Raw genomic sequence first — 24,230 nt, 5'->3', positions numbered from 1 at the left:
ACCCTTTTCATTTTTGATACTGATAATTTGGTTATCTTATTTCATTTTTTAATCAGAGTAACCAAAATTTTGGCTATTTTATTGACTTTTTCATAAAAACCAATTCTTAGTTTTGTTTCTGAGATCAATAATTTTCTTATTCAATTTTATTAATCTTTCCCTTGATTTTCAGAATTTCTAATTTGGTATTTAATTGAGGATCTTTAATTAGTACTTTTTCTAGTTTTTTTTTAGTCACATACCCAATTCACTGATCTTTTCTTTCTCTATTTTATTCATATAGGCATTTAGAGACATAAAGTTTCCCCTTGAAACTTTTTTGGCTGCATTCCATAAATTTTGGTATGATGTCTCATTAGTGTCATTTACTTGGATATAATTATTGTTTATTTTCATTATTTGCTGTTTGATTCACGCATTATTTAGGATAAAGTTATTTAATTTCCAATTAGTTCTTGGTTTATCTTTCCATGATCCTTTATTACACAATCTATGTCTTTTCTGACCAAATGATCAAATCTTGGGCTTATGTGGTAGGGACAATTGATTCATTAGCTCTATATATTGCTAGTTCCAACTTTGGAACCAATGTGAATGGCAGCCACAAGTGTGAAGTCATGGCTTCCTGTACACGGTGGAGATGGAGGACTGAGAGCTTGAACCCATCTCATAACAATAAACTCCTCTGCTCCTCCTAGGTTCACAACTCATCCACAAGACCAGTGACTAGAATCCTTAGTAGCTTTACCTTCCTGACAAGACTTCTTGTTTCTAACAGAGGAAGTAAGTGGGGGGGGGGAGATGAATTCTGGGCCTCAGTGACAGAGAATCCCCTTCTTGTCATGTCATGTGGATTCATTAGCCCATGACCAGCTCTGTAACTAAAATCCTTAGGTCCAATGCCTGAACCACAGTGGAAGCTACTCCCCCCATTCATTCTCCACCAATAGAACAATTTCCCTGTGAAGGGAAAGTGTTTCAAGGACTATACTATATTCTTTTCTTGTCCAAGGGGAATATCCTCCCCCAAAGGGAGACATTTTTGGGGGACTCTGCAGCTATGGACAGCCTCTCAGCCTGAACAAGTCAGATCTTCTCTGAGTAAAGGGGTAAATGTGAAGATTAATCTTGCTCATTCTAAAGTTGTTTTGAGTGTTTCTATTTTTATGTTAAGGCAAACCTTTTGCATTATATAGTATTAAAATATTAGCTTTAGCAATAAGAGAAGAAAAAGGAATTGAAGGAATCAGAATAGGCAATGAAGACGCAAAACTCACTCTTTGTAGATGATATGGTATACTAGAGAACCCGAGAAAATCATCTAAAAAACTCCTTGAAACAACAAATTCAGCAAAGTAGCAGGATATAAAAAACCCAACATAAATCATCAGAATTTCTATACATAAACAACAAAGCCCAAGTCAAGGACAGTCTTTCTAACAAGTGCATAGTTTCCAGGCTAAGAGGGGAAATCTACCTGAGAATATAATGGCAGTGAGTCTACTAGTGTAGAGACTGATGACTGACCCCCAACTTCTAGGCAGCTCTTTTGTCCTTCATTTTCTTTCTTTTTTGGGGGGGAGGTTGCTTTTCTTTTTTGCAAGGCAATGGGATTAAGTGACATGCCCAAGGTCACACAACTAGGTAAGTATTAAGTGGTTGAGGCTGGATGTGAACTTGGGTCCTTCTGACTCCAGGGTCAGTGCTCTATCCATTGCATTACCTACCTGACCCTGTCCTTCATTTTTGAAGAAGACAATGACATCAAGGAGATGATAGATGAGAATCACATGAGTTGGAGGTGCTAAGGGGGTGCTAAGCTAAGTCCTTAGCCTTACTTTCTCCTCCAGAGTCATCTAGGTTTAATAAACATGCACAAATCAGGACAACTAGAGATAGATTTGGATACAAGGTAATGAGGGTTAAGTGACCTGCCCAAGTTCAACAAATGCATAAAGCTATTTGGAAATGGACCTCCAAACCTAGACAACCATGGCTACCTTTTGACCTACCAATACCACTACTAGCTCTGTATCCCCCAAAAGAGAAAAACATTAAAAGGAAAAGGACCACTATGTACAAAAATGTTCATAGTAGCTCTTTGCTACTGGCAAAGACTTGGAAATGGAAGAAATGCCCGTCAATTGATGATTGACTGAACAAGTTGTGGTATATAATTGTGATGGAGTACTATTGTATTATAAGAAATAATAAATTAGAAACTCTCAAAAAAACTCGAAAAAGTCTTATATTAACTGATGCAAAGTGAAATAAGTGGAACCTAGAGAAAATTGTGCACAGTAAGAGTCTATTGTAAGATAATCAATTAACCTATTTTATCAATACAGTAATCTCAGACAACTCTGAAGGATTTATATTGAAAAAATGCTATCCATTGCCAGAGTAATAATTGATGTCTCAATACAGTTTGAAGTGTGTTTTTAAGCTTTATTTTTCTTGGTTTTTTTTTTTGGAGGTGGGGAGGGTTATAAATTTGCATTTATGTTTTGTTTGATATAGAAAAGGATTTTGAATGATTCCACATGCAATAACCTAAATCAAATTGTTTGACTTCACAATACTGGAGAAATTTGGGAGGGAGGGAGAGAATTTACAACTCAATTTTAACAACAAATATTGAAAATTTGGTTTTTTACATAAAATTAGGGGAAATAAAATACTGGGGGGAAAAAGAGACAGACAGAATTTGTGACTTAAATTTCTGGAGCAACATTTTTCTAGGGACAATATTTTTTTCTAGGGACAAGAAACTAGTTCAAAAAAGGCCTAGATTCAAAGTTTGAGTTCTTTGTTGAATTGGGCACACAGGTACCTTTTCTCAAGGGTTAGGTCCCTGAGTGAGACCTCAACTTGGTCTTTTGTCCTAATTTTCATGGCACAACTGCAGGAATTCCAAGGCTGAGAAGACTTACTCTCATGAGTAAGTCACATAGAGGCTTTTATCCAATGGGGCAAAAAAGAAGGAAGACAAAAATACATCCCAGTCATCAAAAATTCACTCTTATCCTCCAGTTTTTCTCAAGGTAAGTTTTGCTCCTTAATTAAGAATTAGAACTATTTGTATCATTATCACTTCTCTCTCTTGCAGATATATTTTATCACCATATTCTGGGGAAGGGAAAGTTTTCATTAAACAAAAATCATATGGGACAATAAGGTCATAACTTTGTACATGAATCTATAACAAATAAAAGAAATAATGAGATGCCTAATCTAAGAACTGATCTGCGCATTGCATAGATGAGGAAGTAGAGGCAGAATTCAGAAGACAAAGAAAGACCAGGAGCAGGCTCCTCTATCCCTGCACCTCATCACATGGAGTTGTAACAGGAAGACTCAGCAAAAACCTTGGAGGCTCACCTACCTTGGTCAGAAAAAGTGGTAGGAAGCAAGGAGGAAGGTCAAGGTTATACAACATTGAGATGGCTCCTAAGATGGTTAAAGGCACAGAATTTGTTATATCACAGAACAAAAAGCATTTGACTTTGATTTCAGGTAAAAGTCACAAATGCCTTTAGGAAGAGCCCGTCTTACTGCAGTTTTCCATCATCCACCAAACAAGAGCCAGTCACAATCAGAAAAGGCCTGCAGATTCAAGTAGGCTCCCAGATGGGATCAAGTCATCTGAGCTCAGCCAAGAAGTCTCAGGGAGCCCATGGAACCCTGAGAAGCCAGCTCCCCTTCATGTTTCTTCATCTCTCTCTCTCTCTTGTCTCTGTCTCTGTCTCTGTCTCTGTCTCTCTGACCCTCATGCAGGAACCTTTCAATATTCTCTCCACCAATTAGTCAAAGCAAAAACAAAAACCTACTCCAGGCTGGGCCATAAACCTGTATTCATGGATAAAGAAGGAAAACCTACTCAGGGTGTGCACCCTTCACCCCAGGTTTCATAGTATGTCAACCTGAATTAGAGGAAATGCTGGCATCTGGAGCTGAGGCCAACAGGGCTCAGTGTGGGGGGTGGACAGAGCTCAGAACTGGGATAAAGGCCCAGGCTTCCCAGGCCTGAAAGGCAAGAGCCCAGATGAGGAAAGAAGAGCCACCTGGGTCTGCAGTCTCCTGTGGAGAATCCTCAGGCTGGTGAGTCTATCCAAGGAAGGGCTCTGCTCTGGTTCATTGATTTGGCCTAGGGCTTCTCTACTGAGCCTAGACCCCTGTGCAGTCTGGGTCCTCCTCCCTTTATGTTACCCTGAGCCTTCAGAAGGGACCCACAGCAATGTCCAAGAACCTGAGGCCTCCAGAGAGGGTCCTCAGACTTCAGAGAAGAAGGCCCTGGCTTCTTCAGTGAGGGAGGCCTCAGTTCCACAGTCTCATCCATTAAACCTCTGCTAGGTGCCAGGCTCAGCTCTGGGTGATGGGGTGTCAGAACAGAACCAAATAGACCCCAGCCTCTGTTAGCTTCCTATCTACCCTAGGGACACACGGAGAAGGAATTGGAGGAGAGAGAGACCCCAACACTAAAAAGCTCTGAGGCAACCAGGGCAGAGTGCCTAGAGTTAGCTGTCCCTGAGTTGTTCCCTGGGATTTCTCAAAGGCAGAGGGTTCAGGGAGCTCACAATAGGCACATCCAAGGTGGCAGGAGATGAGGAAGATGAGATATCATGCTCAAGAAACAGCTGGTGTGACCTGAAGGCTGAGTTATGAGACAGACAGTTTATAGAGGGCCACACATGACAGGCAGAGGAATTGGTGGTGTTATAGTGAGGCACTGACTAAGGGTTTGCCAACAGGGAAGCTTCTTGAGCTTTCTCAGAGGGAAGGGTTGAGGAAGGGACAGCCTCAAAGTCCTAAGAGAAGGAAATTACAATGCAGCAGGGGCTTTTTCTACCCCTTACTCTTCAGTCCCACCTTCCATTTCCATCTTGTTTCCCCTCCTGCCTGACTGGTCCCCTTGGCACCTCCTGACCCAGGCTGGCTGGCTCTACCTGAACTGTGTGCCCCTCCATCCTCAGGCTGATCTGGCTGCACACCTGGCCCCTTGCCCACCTCAGTCCTGAGCCCTTCTGCAAGAAACCCATCCTCAGTCTTAGAGCTCTGGTCTCTGAGGTGATCTCAAACTTCACCAGTGGTCTCTACCCTGGGATTTTGAGCCCCTGGAGGGGAAAGGAATGGTTTCCCCTTTCTTTTGATGCTTTGCCTTTCTTTGGGTCCCCAGCACAAGGCTGTGGGGGTTGTGTTCTCTGGCTAGAGTAGACAGTCTGAGAAAGAAGGGACTAGGGGATCAGGATGTGACAATGACTCTATTCATTCCTTTTATGTAAAAAGGTCATAAGATGATGTGGTTGAGGGAAATGGAATCCAAAGCCCAGGCAGCTTGAAGAGATCGCTGCATTTCAGGTCAGTCAGAACTGAGTCCAACTCTGCCTTGGCTCTTCCCAGCAGGACCAGTCCCAATAAGTCACTTAAACTCTGTCTAGTTTCCGTTTCTTCCTCTATAGGAATAGGATTAGAATAGCATCTACCTCCTGGGGATCTTCAGGCATTAGAAAGGGATGAACAACCTACTTTTCTTTTAAGGACATTTGTGGACAGGTCAGTAGGTAGAAAAAGATGCAAGAAGATAAGGTTTGGATGATTCAATGGCTGGCTAGATGGAACATGAGGGACAGGATTTCAGAAAAGCATGGAAGACTTGCATGAATTAATGCTCAGCAAAATGAGCAGAACCAGAAGAATTCTGTACATATTCTATAATGATAGACTTCAGTTTAAAAGGTTTTTCTCTACTGTGACAGCTCAAATTTAATAGCTGAAAACATTCAGGATAATGGTGGTCAGTTTTACAGGATAATGAATGAACTATCAGGTATTCACTTCCTGTGTAATTCTCCAGAAAGTGGTTATATTTTCATTGATTTTGAGATCAGTGTGTTTCAACTAGAACAGAAAAGTCAAGAATGAGAGCCCCCAGCTGGGAAGAGCCTGCAGCCAGACTGGACTCAAGTCCTCCTCACACTTCCTGGACCCAGTGATCTTCTCCTTCCATTCCCTGGTTGCCTCTAGATTTCTGGGATATTATCACCAATTTGCAGATTAAGATTCATAGGCCCAGAGAGATCAATGAATTGGTCCAAAAGTCCAATTATAAAAATGCTCAGTAGCCGGTCCAACAGTTTAAACTGCATTTCTGGGACCTAAACCAGGACTCTCTGGAACACAACTCTGCCTTCTGTCACCCATGAGTCCTGGCCTTGCCTGCAGCATTTTGTCTGGGACTCCAGGTGTGGAGAGAATCCTGATACATGCCTGCCATGAGGGTCAGAATTAGTGATTGAATCTCAGAAGAGAAATTCTTTCTTCATTTTTGGAGAGTATTGGTCAGGAAGGTGGACTCTTTGTTACTGACTCCTGGAGGAGAGAGAGATCTCCTGTAGACATCTAGGGGAGGCTGGCCACTGAAATTGGGGAAATATGTGTTTCCATGAAAGGGAGAGGAGCTCAGGTAGTTGGTGAAATGCGGAGTGTAGCTAGACCATGTCCCCACATCCTGGAAGAAAGTTCCAAGTTACCAAGAAGATAACTGTAGAAATAGGGGTTACCTGGGGGTCCTTGAGTTCATTGCTTTGTGCCTGCTTAAGAAGTTTATGAATTTTAATTTCTCCCCCTCTGGGAGGTTCATTATAATGGTCAAATGATGTAGTGATGTAGGTGCAGGCATGATCAGGGTAGGGGAACATATTAAGGAGTAACATGCAATTAATTGGCTGTGTGAGTTCCACAATCACCAGGCAATGGGGGGTTGGGGGAATGATCCTGCCTTTTGTGACAAGAACAAAGTGGCTTGTCCTAGCTTCTGTAAGGGGTGGCTGCTTCTCATGGTGGGGCTGCTGAAGATAAGAAGGAAATGTCATAAATTCTGGGTTACTTCACTCATCTTGGAGCCTTGCCTTTTTTCTCTAGCATATTTCTTACAATTTGGGGAGCTCATCTCTGGGAGTTAATATAGGGGAGGTATAGGGAATGAAAACCACCAAAGAATGGAGGAGTTCCCTGATGAGTTCTGTGGGTGGTAGGTGAATGCCCTCCCTGTCAGCCCTGGGAGATTTTCAGTATTTTTGGAAAAGGGGTCAGGGAAATTCACTGTGGCCTCCCTGTGGGAGTCTGTGCAGAGAGTAAGGTAAGATGAATGTGGTCTTGGACAAGTATTGTCTTTTTGTGGAATCTTGGAGGGGGGTCCCCAGATGGAGCCTGTGAGTGTCTGGAAGGTGCTGGGGGGGTGAGGTCTGGGTCCTCTGTTTTTCCTGATTCCACAGGATGTCTCTGACAAAAGAGGCCAGATGGGCAATAAGAAATAAGGGCAGTGATTTGCCCAGGCTCCCCCAGTCACTGAGTGTGAGGCCATATTTGACCTCAGCTCCTGGCTCAGGTTCCAGTCTCCATTGCACTGAACATCTTAGCTGACTTGACCAGAGCTTCTATTCTTTTCATTATTTCCTATTTATTCTGTAGCTGGTTTAGTTGACCTTTGTTTGCAAATTGTCTACCCAGTAAGCTCCCTGAGGGCAGGGACTGCCTCTTTACCCCTTCTGGTTCCTCAATGCTTGGCTCAAACTAAGTGCTTACTGAGTGTTGGGTGATTGGTCACACGACTCCTCCCTCCTGGGGATTAACATCTGGGACAGAGGTGTTCTCACCTCCTGATGCCTTGGGGAGGAGCTGGGGCTGGTCTTAAAAGGAGTCTTTGGGCCAGAACTTCTCAGTCTCAGAAAGCTCAAGCCCAGTAGGGAAGCCAGGCCTCAGCCCCCTAGGAAAGTGGAGGCAGGACTCCCTCAGCTCTGGCAGTGGAGGTGAGTCTCCCCAAGGGTCTTTCCTCTTTCTTGTCCTATCTCCAGCTCTGGGCCTCACTTAGCTGGTGTCTAATAATTGTGTGTGTGTGTGTGTGTGGGGGGATTTGCAGAGCTCCCTTCCAAGGTTGGGGTCAGGGGGAGAAGGGGAAGAAAGCTTTTCACAAGGAAGTGGAGAGCTGCCCGGGCTACAAGGGCAAGGGGCAGAGGGACTCTGGACTCTGTGGCTCCTGACAAGTCACTCAAGGGCCCTAAATCTCGTTTAATCACCTGGAGAGTGGGATTTAAGGTCCCTGTCCAGTCTTCACAGGATTTGTTTGAGGAACATGGGATAAGATGTCTGGGAATCTTGAAGGAAGCAAAGGAGCCTTTATTAATCACCTCTGAGTAGACCAGACACTTTACAAAGAGGATCTCATTGAATCCTCAACATCCCTGGGAGACACATTTGATAGTTGAGGAAACTGAGTCAATCAGAGTTCATGACTGGCCCAGGATCACAGAGCTAGGAAGTGTCTCAGGCACGTTTGGAATTCAGGGCTTCCTGACTCTGGCCCAACCTCTCTGCATCCATAAAGTCCCCCACTTATACCAGCTGCTCATGGTAAGGTGACGCAGCATCAGTAGGTGCCATGGGCAGGTGGAGGGACTCCCTCTCCAGGGACTCTCAGTCTGGGATCTACCATCTTCCGCACTCACTTGCTCCCAGTCTCCATGAACTTCCATGACTGGGAGGGAAATGCCATCTCACCCTTCACTAGCTGCCGTTCCGGGCTCCTTCCCTTTTTCTGCACTCTCCTGCCCAGCCTCTGCCCTCAGCAGGGATTTAGCTTCTGGGGAGAATGTCCAGAGGGACCCTGGGCCATGGGAGGGACAGGGAATCCCTCCTCTCCCCCTCCCCTGTCCTCAGAGTCCATAGTTAAATTTCTAAGCTTCTAGGATCTTGGATGGATGGATGGGGGTGGGGGGTGGGATAGACATTGTGCTCTCTGAATTCCTGGAGCTCTCCAGTGAAGCCCTGACCTTGTGTTGGGGACAAAACCCAGGTCCCTGGAAGACTCCCAGCAGTCTCTAGGCTGGTGGGACCCAACTGTTCAGGAGGCCACTGACTAGGCCTGGCTTCCAGTCACCAATCTATGCTGCAAAGATGGAGGGAAATGCTTCCCCTTCTTAGGCTCTGAGCCCAGGCTGCCCTGACCCCTTCCCAATGACAGGGAGCCCCAAGATCAGGGTCAACAGCTTAACCCTGAAGTGCATTCCCAAGCAGGCTGGGCCAATTCGACCTTCAGAGATGAGGGGAGATAAGGATTCTGATAGTGCAGTCAGGAAGAAGGAAGATGAGCCTTTCCTGGAGGGTCAGGGACCAGCTGGTAAACCTGGAGGGGGAGCCCTTATAGGTGGGACCTACTTGTTTCCAGCATACAGAAGTATCAGAAGTATAAGCCAGAGTCTGATGCCCAGTTTTTCTTAGCATAGTGAAGACCAGAAGACTGACCCATAATAGAATATATGGATATAGAGTCATTGGGAGGGGAAGTTGAGGAAAGAATTTGAGGAATTCTTGGAGGGTCCTCCTCTAGGCTCATGTGTCTGAGATAACTGTGGAGTCAATGACTGTCCTTGATATCTCTCTTCTCTGTCATAGCTTGGTCTTCTCTAGTCCAGCCTCAAATCCTCTCTCTCTCTCTCTCTCTCTCTCTCTCTCTCTCTCTCTCTCTCTCTCTCTCTCTCTCTCTCTCTCTCTCTCCCTCTCTCCCTTTCTCCCATTTTCCCCTTCTTTCTCTCTCTCTCTCTCTGTCTCTCTGTTTCTATTTTTCTGTTTCTTTCTTTCTGTTTGTCCTTATCTGTCTCTTTTTTTTGTTTCTGTCTCAAGCTCTGTCTCTCTCTGACCCTCTGTATGTGTGTCTCTCTTTCAGTTTCTTTGTTGCCTAAATTTCTTTGAGTGACCCAACCTCTCTCTATGACTTTGATTCAAGAAGATGTTACAGGACCTGTGTATCCTCACTTACATTGAACTGGGTAGACTGGTCAGTAGAGATCCAGTCTACATGGGGCTCAAGAGGCAAGGGAGAATAGGCAGCTGGCTTTGGAATCCAGGACAAGTAACTTCACCTCTCAGGGGAGCAGAAAACTCTCAAAGCCCCTGTGTTACAGAAAAGTTGTTCCCTTGCTTTGGGACAAGAATTCCTTGGCAGAAGAACCCTTCTGGAAGTGGCCCTGCTGAGTCTCTTCCTGAACCTCATGGATGGGGTGATACACAAGGTTTCATTCTTATGTGGCCCTTTTCCTATATACCCCATATTTCTGTCTTTCTATATGGTTCCTTCTCCACCCCCCATCATGTTCAACAAGAATCAATCTGCCTCTTCAGTTTTTAGGAACCTTTGTCCCCTGCCCAATATCACCTCAGAGTAGAAGGTCACATATGAGAGATCTCATTGCCATGTACCTCTTCTCTCAGGATACCATTTTCTATTTTCTTATTCCATGCCCAAGATACCACTTTCCTTTCTGCCCTTTCTAGAAAAATTACATTTTTCATTTTCTTTTCAGACTTGCACTTAAGGACCATGGAATCCAAATGGCCAAAAGAAGATTCATCCCCAGAGGTGATTGTCATAAAAGAAATGAAAATGGAGGATCTTTGCCACTCTGATTTGGGAGATGCCAGTGTTTCTGAGAGACAGAGTCAGATGCAGGAGGAAACTCAGGAGCAATATTTGAGTGAAGTGACTAATCTTCCAACATTTTGTACTGAAAAAAAGCCTCTGAAATGTTGTGAGTGTGGAAAACAGTTTCATTTCCCCTCAGCACTTAATATACACCAGAGAATTCACACTGGAGAGAAACCTTTTAAATGCAATGACTGTGGAAAATCCTTTACTCAGCAATCGAACCTCACAATCCATCTGAGGATTCATACTGGGGAGAAACCTTTTGAATGTAAGGAATGTGGAAAAGCCTTCAGATACAGTTCATATTTGACCTTACATCAAAAGTTTCATACTGGACAGAAACCCTTTAAGTGTGATGTTTGTGAGAAAGCCTTCTATACCTCCACATTGTTTATTAACCATCAAATGACTCACACTGGAGAGAAATCTTACAGATGTAAGGAATGTGGACGAGCCTTTAATAGAAGTTCAAACCTTAGAAAACACCAGAAAATTCACACTGGAGAGAAGCCTTTTAAATGTGATGAATGTGGAAGAGCTTTTAATCAAGGATCAAGCCTTAGACAACACCAGAGAATTCACACTGGAGAGAAACCTTATAAATGTGATGGATGTGGAAGAGCCTTTAATCAAAGGTCCAATCTTAGACAACACCAGAAAATTCACACTGGAGAGAAGCCTTATACATGCAATGAATGTGGGAAAGCATTCAGGCAAAGCTCAAATTTGCTTGTGCATCAGAGAGTTCACAAAGCAAAGAAATCTTTTGAGTTTATACATGGAATGAACCTGGAACAGCCGTTAGTCAAAGCTGAAAAATTATAAGATAACAGAGAATTCACACTGGAGAAAAGTCTTATGCATTGAATGGAAAAAAGACTTCAACCAAAGTTCAAAGATAAATGCATGTCAGAGCAATCTCACAGACAAGAAATCTTCTGAATATAATGTGCAAAAGTCTTCAATCACAAATCAGTCTTTATTCCCCACCTGAAGTTTTATTTAAAACTTCTTATTTAAGTCTTATTTAAGACAGAGTAGGGGGAGAAAGTTAAATAGGGAAGATATCTCCCAGATCTCAAACACTGTGGTTTACTCACTAATTCATGTCCAATATATTGTGACCTCATAGACCATGTTGTCAATGGGGTCGCTTGGAAAGGATACTGAAGGGCTTTTCCATTTCTTTCTCAAGTTGATCCAGCATAGACTTTTGTCAGACAAAAGTTCTTGGGGATCACAATAACTAGGATGTGTCTCAGATTGGATTTGAATTCATGCCTTCCAGACTTTAGGCTCAGTGCTCTATTCTCTGAGGCACCAGCCACCTCTGAATCGCCACCAAAATCAATGGAAAGAAAAATCACAAAAATAATTAGAAGAGAATGCTGCAGAATTACAAAGAACCAATATGACTTCCCAAGGAGAGATGAAGAAACATACCAGTTCTTAGCAGAAGTCCAAATATGTGGAGTGGTGCTTATATTTTCAAACTCTTTCCTATAATTAATGGGGAATTGGGAGATTTGTTAAATTATTTAATTTTTAAAGTATTGTTCATTTAAAGTTTTGAGTTTTAAATTCTCTCCATCTTTCCTTTCCTCCTCTTCCCTCTTTGAGAATGTAAGCAAGCAACCATGTATAGGTGATACATGTGCAAGTTTGCAAAACATTTCTACATTTCTTGCTTTGTATGAAAAGATCTGAATAAAAAGCAAAATTAAGGAAAGTGAAAAACAGTGTGCTCATTCTATATTCAAATAATATTCATGCTTTCTCTAAGGATTCATAATAAGATTCATTATCAGTCTTTTGGGATTGTCTTGCAATTTTGTATTGCTGGGAACAGCTAAATCAATCATAGTTCTTTTCAAACAATATTGAAATTACCGTGTACAATATTCTAATCCTGGTCACTTCATTATGCATGTATGTCTTTCCAGGATTTCCTGGAATTGATCGGTTTTATAAAAATTTTTCTTTTTTTTTTCCCAAAATATTCAGTGGTCCATGGCACAATTCTTTTAATGGATATTTAAATGTTTTTCATGACTAGACATACTTAATGGGGTTTGCTTTTTTTACCTTCTCAGTGGATAAAGTTAGGGTGAGGGAAAGTAGGAAGGGAGAGAATTTGGTAAAGAAAACAATTCAACTGATTTTCGAGTCAAAATAAAAAAATTAAAACATTAGAAAATCATTTGTAATAACTCACATTTTTATCAACACCTAGATACTTTATAGTGGAGCAAATCTATTGAATTTTATAAAGTGTTATAAATCCTTTATACTAATTTTAGAGATATTAAACTGAACTGATGAGAAGGGGAAAAAATAACATAGTGGCATCTGTGCAACCCCTGTGTTTCTTGATGTTAATAAAAACCCCATTTCCTATGAACTAACAAGATTTAGCAGGAAGAGCTAGAAAGGGAAATCTCATTCAAGGTAACTTCAGATAATATAAAATAGATGAGAGTCTCCCTGCCCAAGGCAGACTTAGAAACTCTATGAAAACATTTACAAAATACTTCTTACACAAATAAAATCAGATTTTAAATAACTGGGCAAAGATCAGCTGCTCATGGATAGGTAGAGCTAATATAATAAAAATGACAATTCTACCAAAACCATACTTATTTAGTGCCCTACCAACCAAAATTCCAAAAAACTACTTTAATGAGTTAGAAAAAATTGTAAGTAAATTCACATGGAGAAATAAAAAGTCAAGAATTTCCAGGGATTTAATGAAAAAAAGTGTAAAAGAAGGTGACTTAGCCTTACCCAAATCTAAAATTATATTCTAAATCACCAGTCATCAAAACTGTCTGGTATTGGCTAAAAAATAGAGTGGTGGATCAATGGAATAGACTAGGTGCAAAAGAAACAGCAGGAAATGATTATAGTAATATGCTATTGATAAAACCAGAGTTTAGCTTCTTGGATAAAAGCTCTCTCTTTAATAAAAACATGGGAAATTTGGAAGTTAATATGATAGAAACTTGGATTAGACCAACATCTCACACCCTTTACCAAGATAAGATCAAAATGGATACAGGATTTGGACATAAAAGACATTCTTATAAGCAAACTAGGAGATCAAGGAATAGTTTGCCCAACTGATCAATGGAAAGGGAAGCAATTTATGATGAAGAAAGAGATAGAGAACATCATTAAAAACAAACTAGATAATTTTGATTACATTAAATTAAAAAGCTTTTACACAAACAAAACCTCTGTAATCAAGATCAAAAGAAATGTAGTAAATTGGGAAACAATTTTTACAACTAGTATTTCTGATGACTCATTTCTTTTTTTTAAAAAGAAAGATTTTGTTTATTTTGAGTTTTACAATTTTCCCCCATTCTTGCTTTCCTCCCCCCCCCACAAGGCAGTCTGTTAGTCTTTACATTGTTTCCATGATAAACATCGATGTCACTTGAATATGATGAGAAATCATAACCTTAAGGAAGAAAAATAAAGTATAAGAGATAGGAAATTACATAATAAGATAACAGATTTTTTAAACTCCACAATTCTTTCTCTGAATACAGATGGTATTCTCCATCACAGATACCTCTAAATTGTCCCTGATTGTTGTACTGATGGAATGAGCAGGTCCATCAAGGTTGATCGTCACCCCCATGTTGCTATTAGGGTATACAATGTTCTTCTAATTCTGCTCATCTCTCTCAACATCAGTTCATGCAAATCCTTCCAGGCTTCCCTGAATTCCCATCCCTCCTGGTTTCTAATAGAACAATAGTGTTCCATGACATACATATACCACGGTTTGTTAAGCCATTCCCCCAATTGAAGGACATTCACTCAATTTCCAATTCTTTGCCACCACAAACAGAGCTGCTACAAAGGATTCATTTCTAAAACATATAGGGAACTGAGTCAAATTTATAGGAAAAAAAAAACCAAGCCATTCCCCAATCGACAAATGGTCAAAGGATATGCAAAGGCAATTTACAGATGAGAAAATCAAAGCGATCCAAAGTCATATGAAAAATTGCTCTAAATCACTACTTACTAGAGAAATATAAATTATAGCATCTCTGTGGTACCACCTCACATCTCTTAGACTGGCCAATATGACCAGAAAGGACAATGATCATTGTTGGAAAGGATGTGGGAAATCTGGGACACTAATACATTGTTGGTGGAGCTGTGAACTCATCCAACCTTTCTGGAGAGCAATCTGGAATTATGCCTGAAAGGCAATAAATATGTGCATACCCTTTGATCTAGCAATACCACTACTGTGTATATACCGTGAAGAGATCATGAAAAAAGGTAAAATCATCACTTGTACAAAAATATTCATAGCAGCCCTCTTTATGGTGGCAAAAAATTGGAAATTGAGTGAATGTCCATCAACTGGGGAATGGCTAAACAAATTGTGGTATAATGTACATTATGGAACACTATTGTTCTATTAGAAACCAGGAGAGGGGCAGCTGGATGGTGAAATGTCTAGACCACTGGCTCTGGAGTCAGGAGGACCTGAGTTCAAATCTGTCCTCAGACTCTTAGTAATTACCTAGCTGTGTGACCTTGGGCAACTCATTTAACCCCATTGCCTAGCAAAAACAAAACAAAACAAAAAAGAAAAGAAAAACAGAAGTATAAGTCAAAGTCTGGGGCTGAGTTTTCCTTAGCATAATGAAGGCAAGAAGCCTGACCCATTATTGTATGTATGTATAGATAGTCATTGGGAGGGGAAGTTGAGGAAGGAGTTTAATGAGTTCTTGGGAGGGTTTTCCTCTGGGTCATGTGTCTGAGATCCCTGTAGAGTCAATGACTGTCCTTGATATCTCCCTTCTCTGCCACAGCTTGTTCCAATTCTGACCCCTCTCTGACTCTGGTTTAATCTCAGTTTCTTTTTTTCAGCTTCTTTATTCCCTAAAAATTCATTTGAGAGATCCAGTCTCTCTTAATGAATTTGATTCTGAAGAAGATACTACAGGCCCTGTGTATCCTCACTTATATCGAAGTGGGTGGACTGGTCAATAGTGGTCCAGGTTACATGGAGATCAACAGAGACAGGGGGGATAAGACAGATAGAGAGAGCTAGCTCTGGGATCAGGAGATTTGGGCTCAAGTCCCTCTTCTCACCATTCTGGCTATGGAATCCTGGACAAGCTACTTCATATCTCAGGTGTGTAGGAAACTCTCAAAGTCCCTGAGTTACAGAAAAGTTGCTCCCCTGCTCTGGGAAAAGAATTCCTAGGCAGAAGACCCCTTCTGGATGTAGCCCTGCTGAGCCTCTTCCTGTACTCCACAGATGGGGTTATACACAAACTTCCCATCTTATGTGACCCTTTTCCTATATACACCATATTCCTATCTTTCTGGATGATTCCTTTCTCTTCTCTCTGATCACTTGAATAAGAATCAGTCTGCTTCTTCAGTCCTCAAGTGATTGGTCTCATCCCCTCCTTTGTCCCCTGCCCAATATCACCTCAGACAAAAAGGTCATTTATGAGAGGCCTCATTACCATATTCCTCTTTCAGGACACCATTTCCTATTCTCTTACCTCATGCCCAGGTTACCACTTTCTGCCATCTCTAGAAAAATTACATTTTCCTTTCCTTTTCAGACTTGCACTTAAGAACAAAGGAATCCAAAAGACCAAAAGAAGATTCATCCCTGGAAATGGAGGATCGTTGCTACTCCAATTTGGGAGATGCCAGACAGATGCAGGAATAAAATCAGGAGAGATATTTGAGTGAAGTGACTAATCTTCCAACATTTTCTACTGAAAAAAAAGCCTTTGAAGTGTTTGGAATGTAGCAAAGTTTTGTTTTCCCTAACATCTTACTATACACCATAGAATTCACACTGGAGAGAAAATTTTTATATGCGATGACTATGGGAAATCCTTCAGTCAGAAACCACAGCTCACAACACATCTGAGGATTCCTACAGGGAGAGAAACCTTTTGAATGTAAGGAATGTGGAAAAGCCTTCAGGCAAAGATCATGTTTGCGATTTCATCATAGAATTCATACCAGACAGAAACTCTTTCAATGTGATGTATGTAGGAAAGCCTTCTATAAGTCCACATTCCTTATGAAGAATCAAATGATTCATACTGGAGAGAAGTCTTACATATGTAATGAATGTGGGAAAGAATTCACTTATAGTTCAAGTCTTCTCACTGGAGAGAAGACTTACATGTAGCACGAATGTGGAAAAGCCTTTAATCAAAGTTCAAAACTCATAAGACACCAAAGAGTTCACACTGGAGAGAAGCCTTATACTTGTAATGAATGTGGGAAAACCTTTGGGCAAAGATCACATATGTATGTGCATCAGAGAGTTCACAAAACTAAGAAATCTTTTGAGTCTATACAGGTAATGAATCTGGAACAGTCTTTAATCAAAACTGAAAACATATAATACACCAGAGGATTCCCAATGGAGAGAAACCTTTGACAGAATGAATCTAGAAAAGGTTTCAAGCAAAATTCAAAGGTACATGCATACCAAAGCATTCACACTGACAAGAAATCTTCTAAATATAAGTAATGTAGAAAAGTCTTCAATCACAATGCAGTCCTTACTTTCCAGCAGAGATTTTATATAATACAGAGAAAAATGAATAAGATAAACATGGAGAAGACTTCTCCCAGGGCTCAAACATTGTGGTTCAGTTATTCAGTCATATCTGATTCTTTGTAACCCCATGGACCATGTTATCAATGGAGTTTTCTTGACGAGGATATTGAAGTGGTTTTCCATTTCTTTCTCAAATTGATTCAGTTCATACTTTTAGACAGATAGAGGTAAAGTGAATTCCTATATACCTTCCATTGTCATACACTTTCCAATATTGGATTTGAACTCATGTCTTCTAGACTTCAGGTTCAGAACTTTATCCATTGAGCCACCAGTCACCTCTAAACGACTTCCATTTCAATGGAAATAAGAATCACAAAAATAATTAGAAGAGAGTGCTAAAAAATTATAAAGAACCAATATGACTTCCAAAGTAGAGATGAAAAACCTTGCTAACTGTTAGAGGAAGAAGTCCAAATGTGTGGAGTGATGACTATGTTTTCCAATTTTTCCTACATATTATCTGGTTGTTTGGGGAAGTTATTAAAATTATTTTTAATAAATTTTAAAACATTTTTCACTTAAGTTTTAAGTTTCAAATTCTTTTCATCTCTCCCATCCTTGTCTTCCCTGTCTCTGAGAATATGCATAAGCATCAATGTTATACTTGTGCAATTATCTAAAACATTTCCACATTAGTCACCTGTGGGAACACAGGCTATTCTAACAGCCATGACACAAATCATTTCCAAGTAAACTGCCACCTGGACATCTGGCATGCTGCCCTAAGAGATAAAGTGCTCCAGAGTCCTTGGGAGCTGGACATTCTGCCCCACAGCCCAAGGGCACAAGACACAGCTGTGTTTTACCACCTCCCCACCAATGTACCCCCTTATCCTGCAATGCAAGATGCTGCACGTACACACCAGTTGATAACCCCTATTACCTCATTTTCTTTCTTCTACCCCAGAAGACCTAACAATATATATGTAGAAGCTAAGCAGTAATAAAATTGAGCTGGAGGCATAAGGCAGTGGTGGTTTGACTCCTTAATTCTCAGCTCCCTTCTGAGAGGGAGGTTGTCACTGTGGGCCCCAAGGTAAAGCAAGCCACAAGAGTCACTTTGTATAGAGACTTGAAAAAAATAAGAAAATTGAAGAAAATTACAATTAGTATTACCCCTTCTGTAGTGAAACAATATCCATTCTTTCTCTGGAGATTGATAATATGATTCATCATCAGTCCTTTGGGATTGTCTTAGACATTTATAGAGCTAAGGATATCTACATTACTCACAGTTCTTCACAGAACAATATTGCCGTTACTGTATACTATGTATACTATATCTTTCCAGGTTTTTCTGAATTGATTGGTTCTTTTAAATTTTTCTCTTCTTCCTTTTCCGTTTACAAATACTCAGTGGTATATGGGATGACTCTTTGGAGGTAACAGGGAGAAAAGGGAAGTTATGCAATGGGAAAGCAACACATATCTGTTTTCTGTGACTAGACATTTATAATGGGCTCTGTTTTTCTTGCCTTCTCAATGGATTTGGGGTTAAGGGAGCTAGGAAAGGAAAGAATTTGGAAATAAAAAATAGTATATAATTAACTTCAGGATCAAAATCAAAACAAAAAAATTAAAGCACTGAACATGAGAAAATCCTGTAACAATGCAAATTTTGATCAACATATTGGAATAAATATGCAGAAACATATCAGAAATACTTTATACTAATTTTACTAATAGCAAATAAAGTGTGCAACTCCCATGTTTCTTAACATTAAAGAAAATTTTCCTGTGAAGAATATAATGAAAGATGGAAGTTTTTTTTGAATTATAAAGATTTTATTTATTTTGAGTTTTACAATTTTCCCCCTAACCTTACTTCCCTCCCCCCACCTCCCACAGAAGGCAATTTGCCAGTCTTTACATTGTTTCCATGCTGTACATTGCACCAAACTGAGTGTAATGAGAGAGAAGTCATATCCTTAAGGAAGAAACATAAAGTATAAGAGATAGCAAGATCAGATAATAAGGTATCATTTCCCCCCCTAAATTAAAGGTAATGTTCTTGGTCTTTGTTCAAACTCCACAATTCTTTCTCTGGATACAGATGGTATTCTCCATCAAAGACAGCCCCAAATTGTCCCTGATTATTGCATTGATGGAATGAGCAAGTCCATTAAGGTTGAGCATCACCCCCATGTTGCTGTTAGGGTATACAGTCTCATTCAGCATCAGTTAATGCAAATCCCTTCAGGCTTCCCTAAATTCTCATCCCTCCTGGTTTCTAATAGAACAATAGTGTTGATAGAAGTTTTTTGGTTCTTGGTGTAATTCTTTGTATTTATTGCAGGGATTCAGATAATTTATACAGAACCTATTTATTGTAATTTTGTAATGTATAACCTTTTAGCTCTTCTGAGATTCATTGACCTAAAAAAATCCCTCAAGGACTGCATACAGAATTCAATATCCATTCTTTACTACAATGCAGCCCACACAACTGAGTCATAGCAACAAACATGATGGGTTGCATGAATGTGCTCCAGTAAATTTAGTTTATTTTCTGAGTTTAAATTATTATTCCTTTCTCTCATATTGACTGTAATTTCTCAATTTGTACAATTCAGTTCTTGGGTTTTTATTAAGTAAAATGCTTTCTCATTAACAATTATTTCCATTCTCAAATCTCTTTAAGACACAAAATTTAGTCCCTAATTCTGACTTTGACTCAATTATATCTTCCTAAATTGTATGCTCCACTAATGTCATGAATCTGTATAATTTTTAAATTGATTTAAATTCTGTTTTGCTAAGAATTAAGCTAGCTTTAATATAGCAAACCCATTGGGAAACCCATCTAAATCAAAAGGATATTGCACTTACCTTCACAAGTCATCCTCGCAGCCTTCCCCAACCTTTAGGGCAGGTTTGTCCAACCTGTGGCCCTATCCACAGGTAGGGTGGGGTGAGTTGCATTGTAGTCAAGAATGGATAATGAATATAGTATGTGACCCTTAGGGGGGTTTTGGTGGGAAATGTAGCCCATAAGTACTAAAAGGTTGGACACCCCTGTTCTAGGCTGTGCTCAAGGAAAACTAGTACTTCTGATGTGCGAGTTGCTAGGCCCTTTTGCAGGATGTTTTCCAATTTTGATGTCCACCTGAGCCAGATAACTTTCACCTGTGGTTCCAAGAAGCTGTAGTATACAGCAGCCAAACCACAGTAAACCATTTTGGCACATGGGCTAGATCAGGTTGAGGGTAACTGAGAGGCCTAAAACCCATCTGTAAATTGAGGAGGGGGTGTTTACCCCAAGCACATGAAGACTTCTCCTGATAGAATCTGCAGATAACAACAATTCATAGCAATGACCATGAAGGCAGGTGAACACTAACACTTGTGGACACTAAGAGTTTGATGAGACATCAAAGACAACAACATCAGCCACTGCATCCTAAGCCATCAGCAGTTGTTTTGATTCTGTCTTACCACTGGACAGTGAAGACTGGAAGAGAGAAAGAAGTCAAAGATTTTGTGCAATTCTGTCTTACTTAAATCAATTTATGTATGAATCAAAAGACATCCCCCATGCCATTTTGCCAATTTTACCTATCTTTGTCCTGTGGCAGCAGGCAAGTGAAGAAGCAGCAGGTATGATACAATGAGAGCTATAGTCACAATCTTGCCCACAGGCAGCTCAAACCAGTGGGTCATCTTGTTATTGGAAGCAGCAATGGGATTTAGTAGCTCCCCATACCCAGTGCCTGAGCAGCCTTTTATAGATCTCACTGCTCTTCTCCTGCTGTGAGGAGGGGGCTAGAAAAAAATGGCCTAAACATTGTCTGCTTACCCAACTCTGGTTTGGTTACTGTCGCAGGCAGGGAGCAAGTTATTCTTTTAGAATTTACAAGACTGATTGGTGTTATACATGCTTGTAGACCCTTCTTTCACATAGTTTGTAAAAGCTTTCGACCTTGTTGAGACAAAAGTCATAGAAGACCTGGCAAGTCCTAAAAGAGCTTCTTATGTAATGAGAATTTGCCTGGTTATATTTAGTTTTCCAAAAGACTAAGTGATTATCATTATGATTCATTTCTAAAGTAAAGTACACCGATTTTAAAATGAAGAAATTCTTCAGTGAAGGCAGAAAGTCCTGCCTGTGAAAGTAAGAACCCTACTTTGGTCAATGGATCTGAGAGCAGAGGAAATTTCTATCACTGACACATGAGATTCAGTGACCTGGCCCTTCTCTGGAGAAGAGAAGGTGGTTGGAAGTTTGCTTCTACCTCTCCCTCCCTAGACACGTAGCTATCAAGAAATTATCCCACCTCAGACACTTCATAATTACCTGGCTGTGTGGCCTTGGGCAAGCCACTTAACCCCATTGCCTTGCAAAAATAAAACATACCTAAAAAAAAAAGTATAGCCAGGGTTCAAGAACAAACCAAACTTCATCCTTTCCTATATTCTCCCCGGGAAATTTTTTAATGTCAAAAAACAGATGTAGATTGTATTGATGCCATTAGGGGTTTTTTTGTCTTCAGTTCAATTTATTTGATGTTTATTAAAGTTATGGATTTTTGACACTAACTACATTTCTATAAATTTGCTCTAATATAAACTCCCTGATGATGAAAAAGGTATAGTATTAAAGGTTTTCTTATGTGCTTTACATTTTTTTCTATTTTTGTTTTGATTTTGACTCTGAAGTCAATTGTATTTTATTTTCACTTCCAAATTCTCTACTTCCCTCTCTTCTTCATTCCCAAATTCATTGAGAAGGTAACAAAAATAATGAATACACATGGTCATGAAAAACATTTAGATATTAGTTGTTTTCAAATTGAATAAATTTCCCTTGTATAACCTCCTACTTCAAAGGGCCTTCCCATATAATGTTAAAGGTTTTTTACAAAAAGAAAAAGAGGAAGAGAAAAGTCAAAAAAATAGACCAATCAATACATAGAAAGGAATCTGAAAACATAAACAAGGTTCCACACACTTGGACTTCTATTGCTGTCAAAGACTGGCATATTTTTTCACCTATCTTTTGGGACATATTGGTTATTTTTAATTTTGTACCACTTTTTTATTAACTGTTTTATAATTCTTTCCACTGACTGGTGGAAATTCATGTTTAAGCACAGAGAGAAGTTTTCCCCATTTTTATCTTATTCATTCTGCTTTTTTCTAGTGAAACCTCTGCTAGGAAGTGTGTCCTGAGTTGTGATTGAAGACTTTTCTGCATACATTCAGAAAATTTCTTGTCAGTGTGAATATGCTGATGCGCATGCACCATTGAGCCTTGCCTGAAGCCTTTTCTATATTCATTACATATCTAATACTTCCTCTCCAGTGTGAATCCTCTCAATTTATAAATTTTGAACTGTGATGAAAGCTTTTCCACATTCATTACATGCATCCTCTCAAAAGATTTCTTGTCTTTCTGAACTCTCTGATGCACATGATTTGGAGCTTTCTCTGAAGACTTTCCCACATTAATTATATGTATAAGACTTCTCTCCAGTGTGAATCCTCTTGTGTTATATAAGGATTGGGCTTTGATTAAAGACTTTCACACTCATTACACATATAAAGCTTTTTTCCAATGTGAATCCTCTGGTGTTCAGAAGACCTGAACTATAAATGAATGCTTTTTCACATTCATAACATATGTAAGACTTTTCTCAGTATGAATCATTTGATGGTTAATAAGGAATATGGACTCTGAGAAGGCATTCTCATATACATCACAGCAAAAGGGCTTCTGTCCAATATGAATATTTCAGGTAGGGTCAAACATGAGCTCTATCTGAAGGTTTTCCCACATTACTTGCATTCAAAAGATTTCTCTTCAGCATGAATCCTAAGGTATGAGCCAAGATGATGATGTGAAAGTAGCATGTTCCAGGAGCTTTTCCCTATACAATGTTAAATGAAACCTGTACACAGACATTAAAGCTACAGATCCTCCTGAAAAAAAGATCAAAACAAGTTTCAACTTTAGATATTGTGGAGAATCTTCAGTGAAGATCTGTCTCTTTGATGGAAAAAGGGAAATAAAACCCAGTTAACTGGAAAAGTGGGAAAGATAGCCAAATACTTTAAGCCTCAGTGCAGCCAGGTTCTGGCAGCTAGATAGAAAGCCAACAGGGAGGGTCCCATGGGAACACATGGGCAAAAGACAGGACTGGGCTGGGGACAGACCACTGCATAGGTAGAACCTGGACATACAGGAGACAACAAATTTCTGCATAGGCAATACCTGGGCTTTATAGGTAACATCATGATAAGCAATAAGTCAGGGATCAGAGTCCAACCCCAGCACAAAAAGTTCAGAACAAGACTCCCTATGCCCCAGGAGCAGATTTCAACAATCCAAATGAGCAGAAAACAAAACAAAACAAAAAAAAAAAAAAAGAGCATTAACCATAGAGAGCTACTATTCAGATAGAGATAATAAAAATGCCATCTCAGAAGAAGCAAGCAGTGATAAATGTGGGAAGTCTCCAAGGAGTAGACTCAATGAACTGGACTCAAATCCAAAAACCTTATAGAAGAACTTTAAAAAAACGGCTTTAAAAACCAAAGAAGAGAAAAAGAAGAAAAATGGGGAAAAAAAAGAAATGCAGGAAAATTGTGAAAAATTGACCAAAGAAATCAACTCCCTTAAAAACAAAAATAACCAATTAGAAACACAATGTAACTCATTAAAAAAATAAAACTGACTATCTGGAAAATGAATGCAACACATCTAAAAGCCAAACCAACTGGAAAAGGAATGCAAATCAGGTAAAAAATCAATTTGGCCAACTGGAAAGGAAATGCAATTTAGCAAAAAAAAAGTAAAGTAAACCAAATAAGGAAAAGAATTCACTGAAAACTAAATTAACCAACTGGAAAAAAGAAACAAAAAAAACTAACTGAAAAAAGCAAAACCTTAAAAATTAGAATTGGACAAATAGAAATAATGAATCTATGAGACATCAAGATTCCATCAAACAAAATTAAATGGTTGAAAAAAATTGAAGAAAATGTAAAGCATATTTTAGGGAAAATGAACAACCTGGAAAATAGATCCAAGAGAGATCAATTTATGAATTATTGGTCTATCAGAAGCCCTGGATTAAAAAAAAGAGTCTGGAAAATAGTTTTCAGGAAATTATTATG

Source organism: Macrotis lagotis, chromosome 1 (assembly GCF_037893015.1).
Source record: "Macrotis lagotis isolate mMagLag1 chromosome 1, bilby.v1.9.chrom.fasta, whole genome shotgun sequence".
In the NCBI taxonomy this organism is placed as follows: domain Eukaryota; kingdom Metazoa; phylum Chordata; class Mammalia; order Peramelemorphia; family Peramelidae; genus Macrotis; species Macrotis lagotis.
This window is presented reverse-complemented; position numbering follows the sequence as displayed.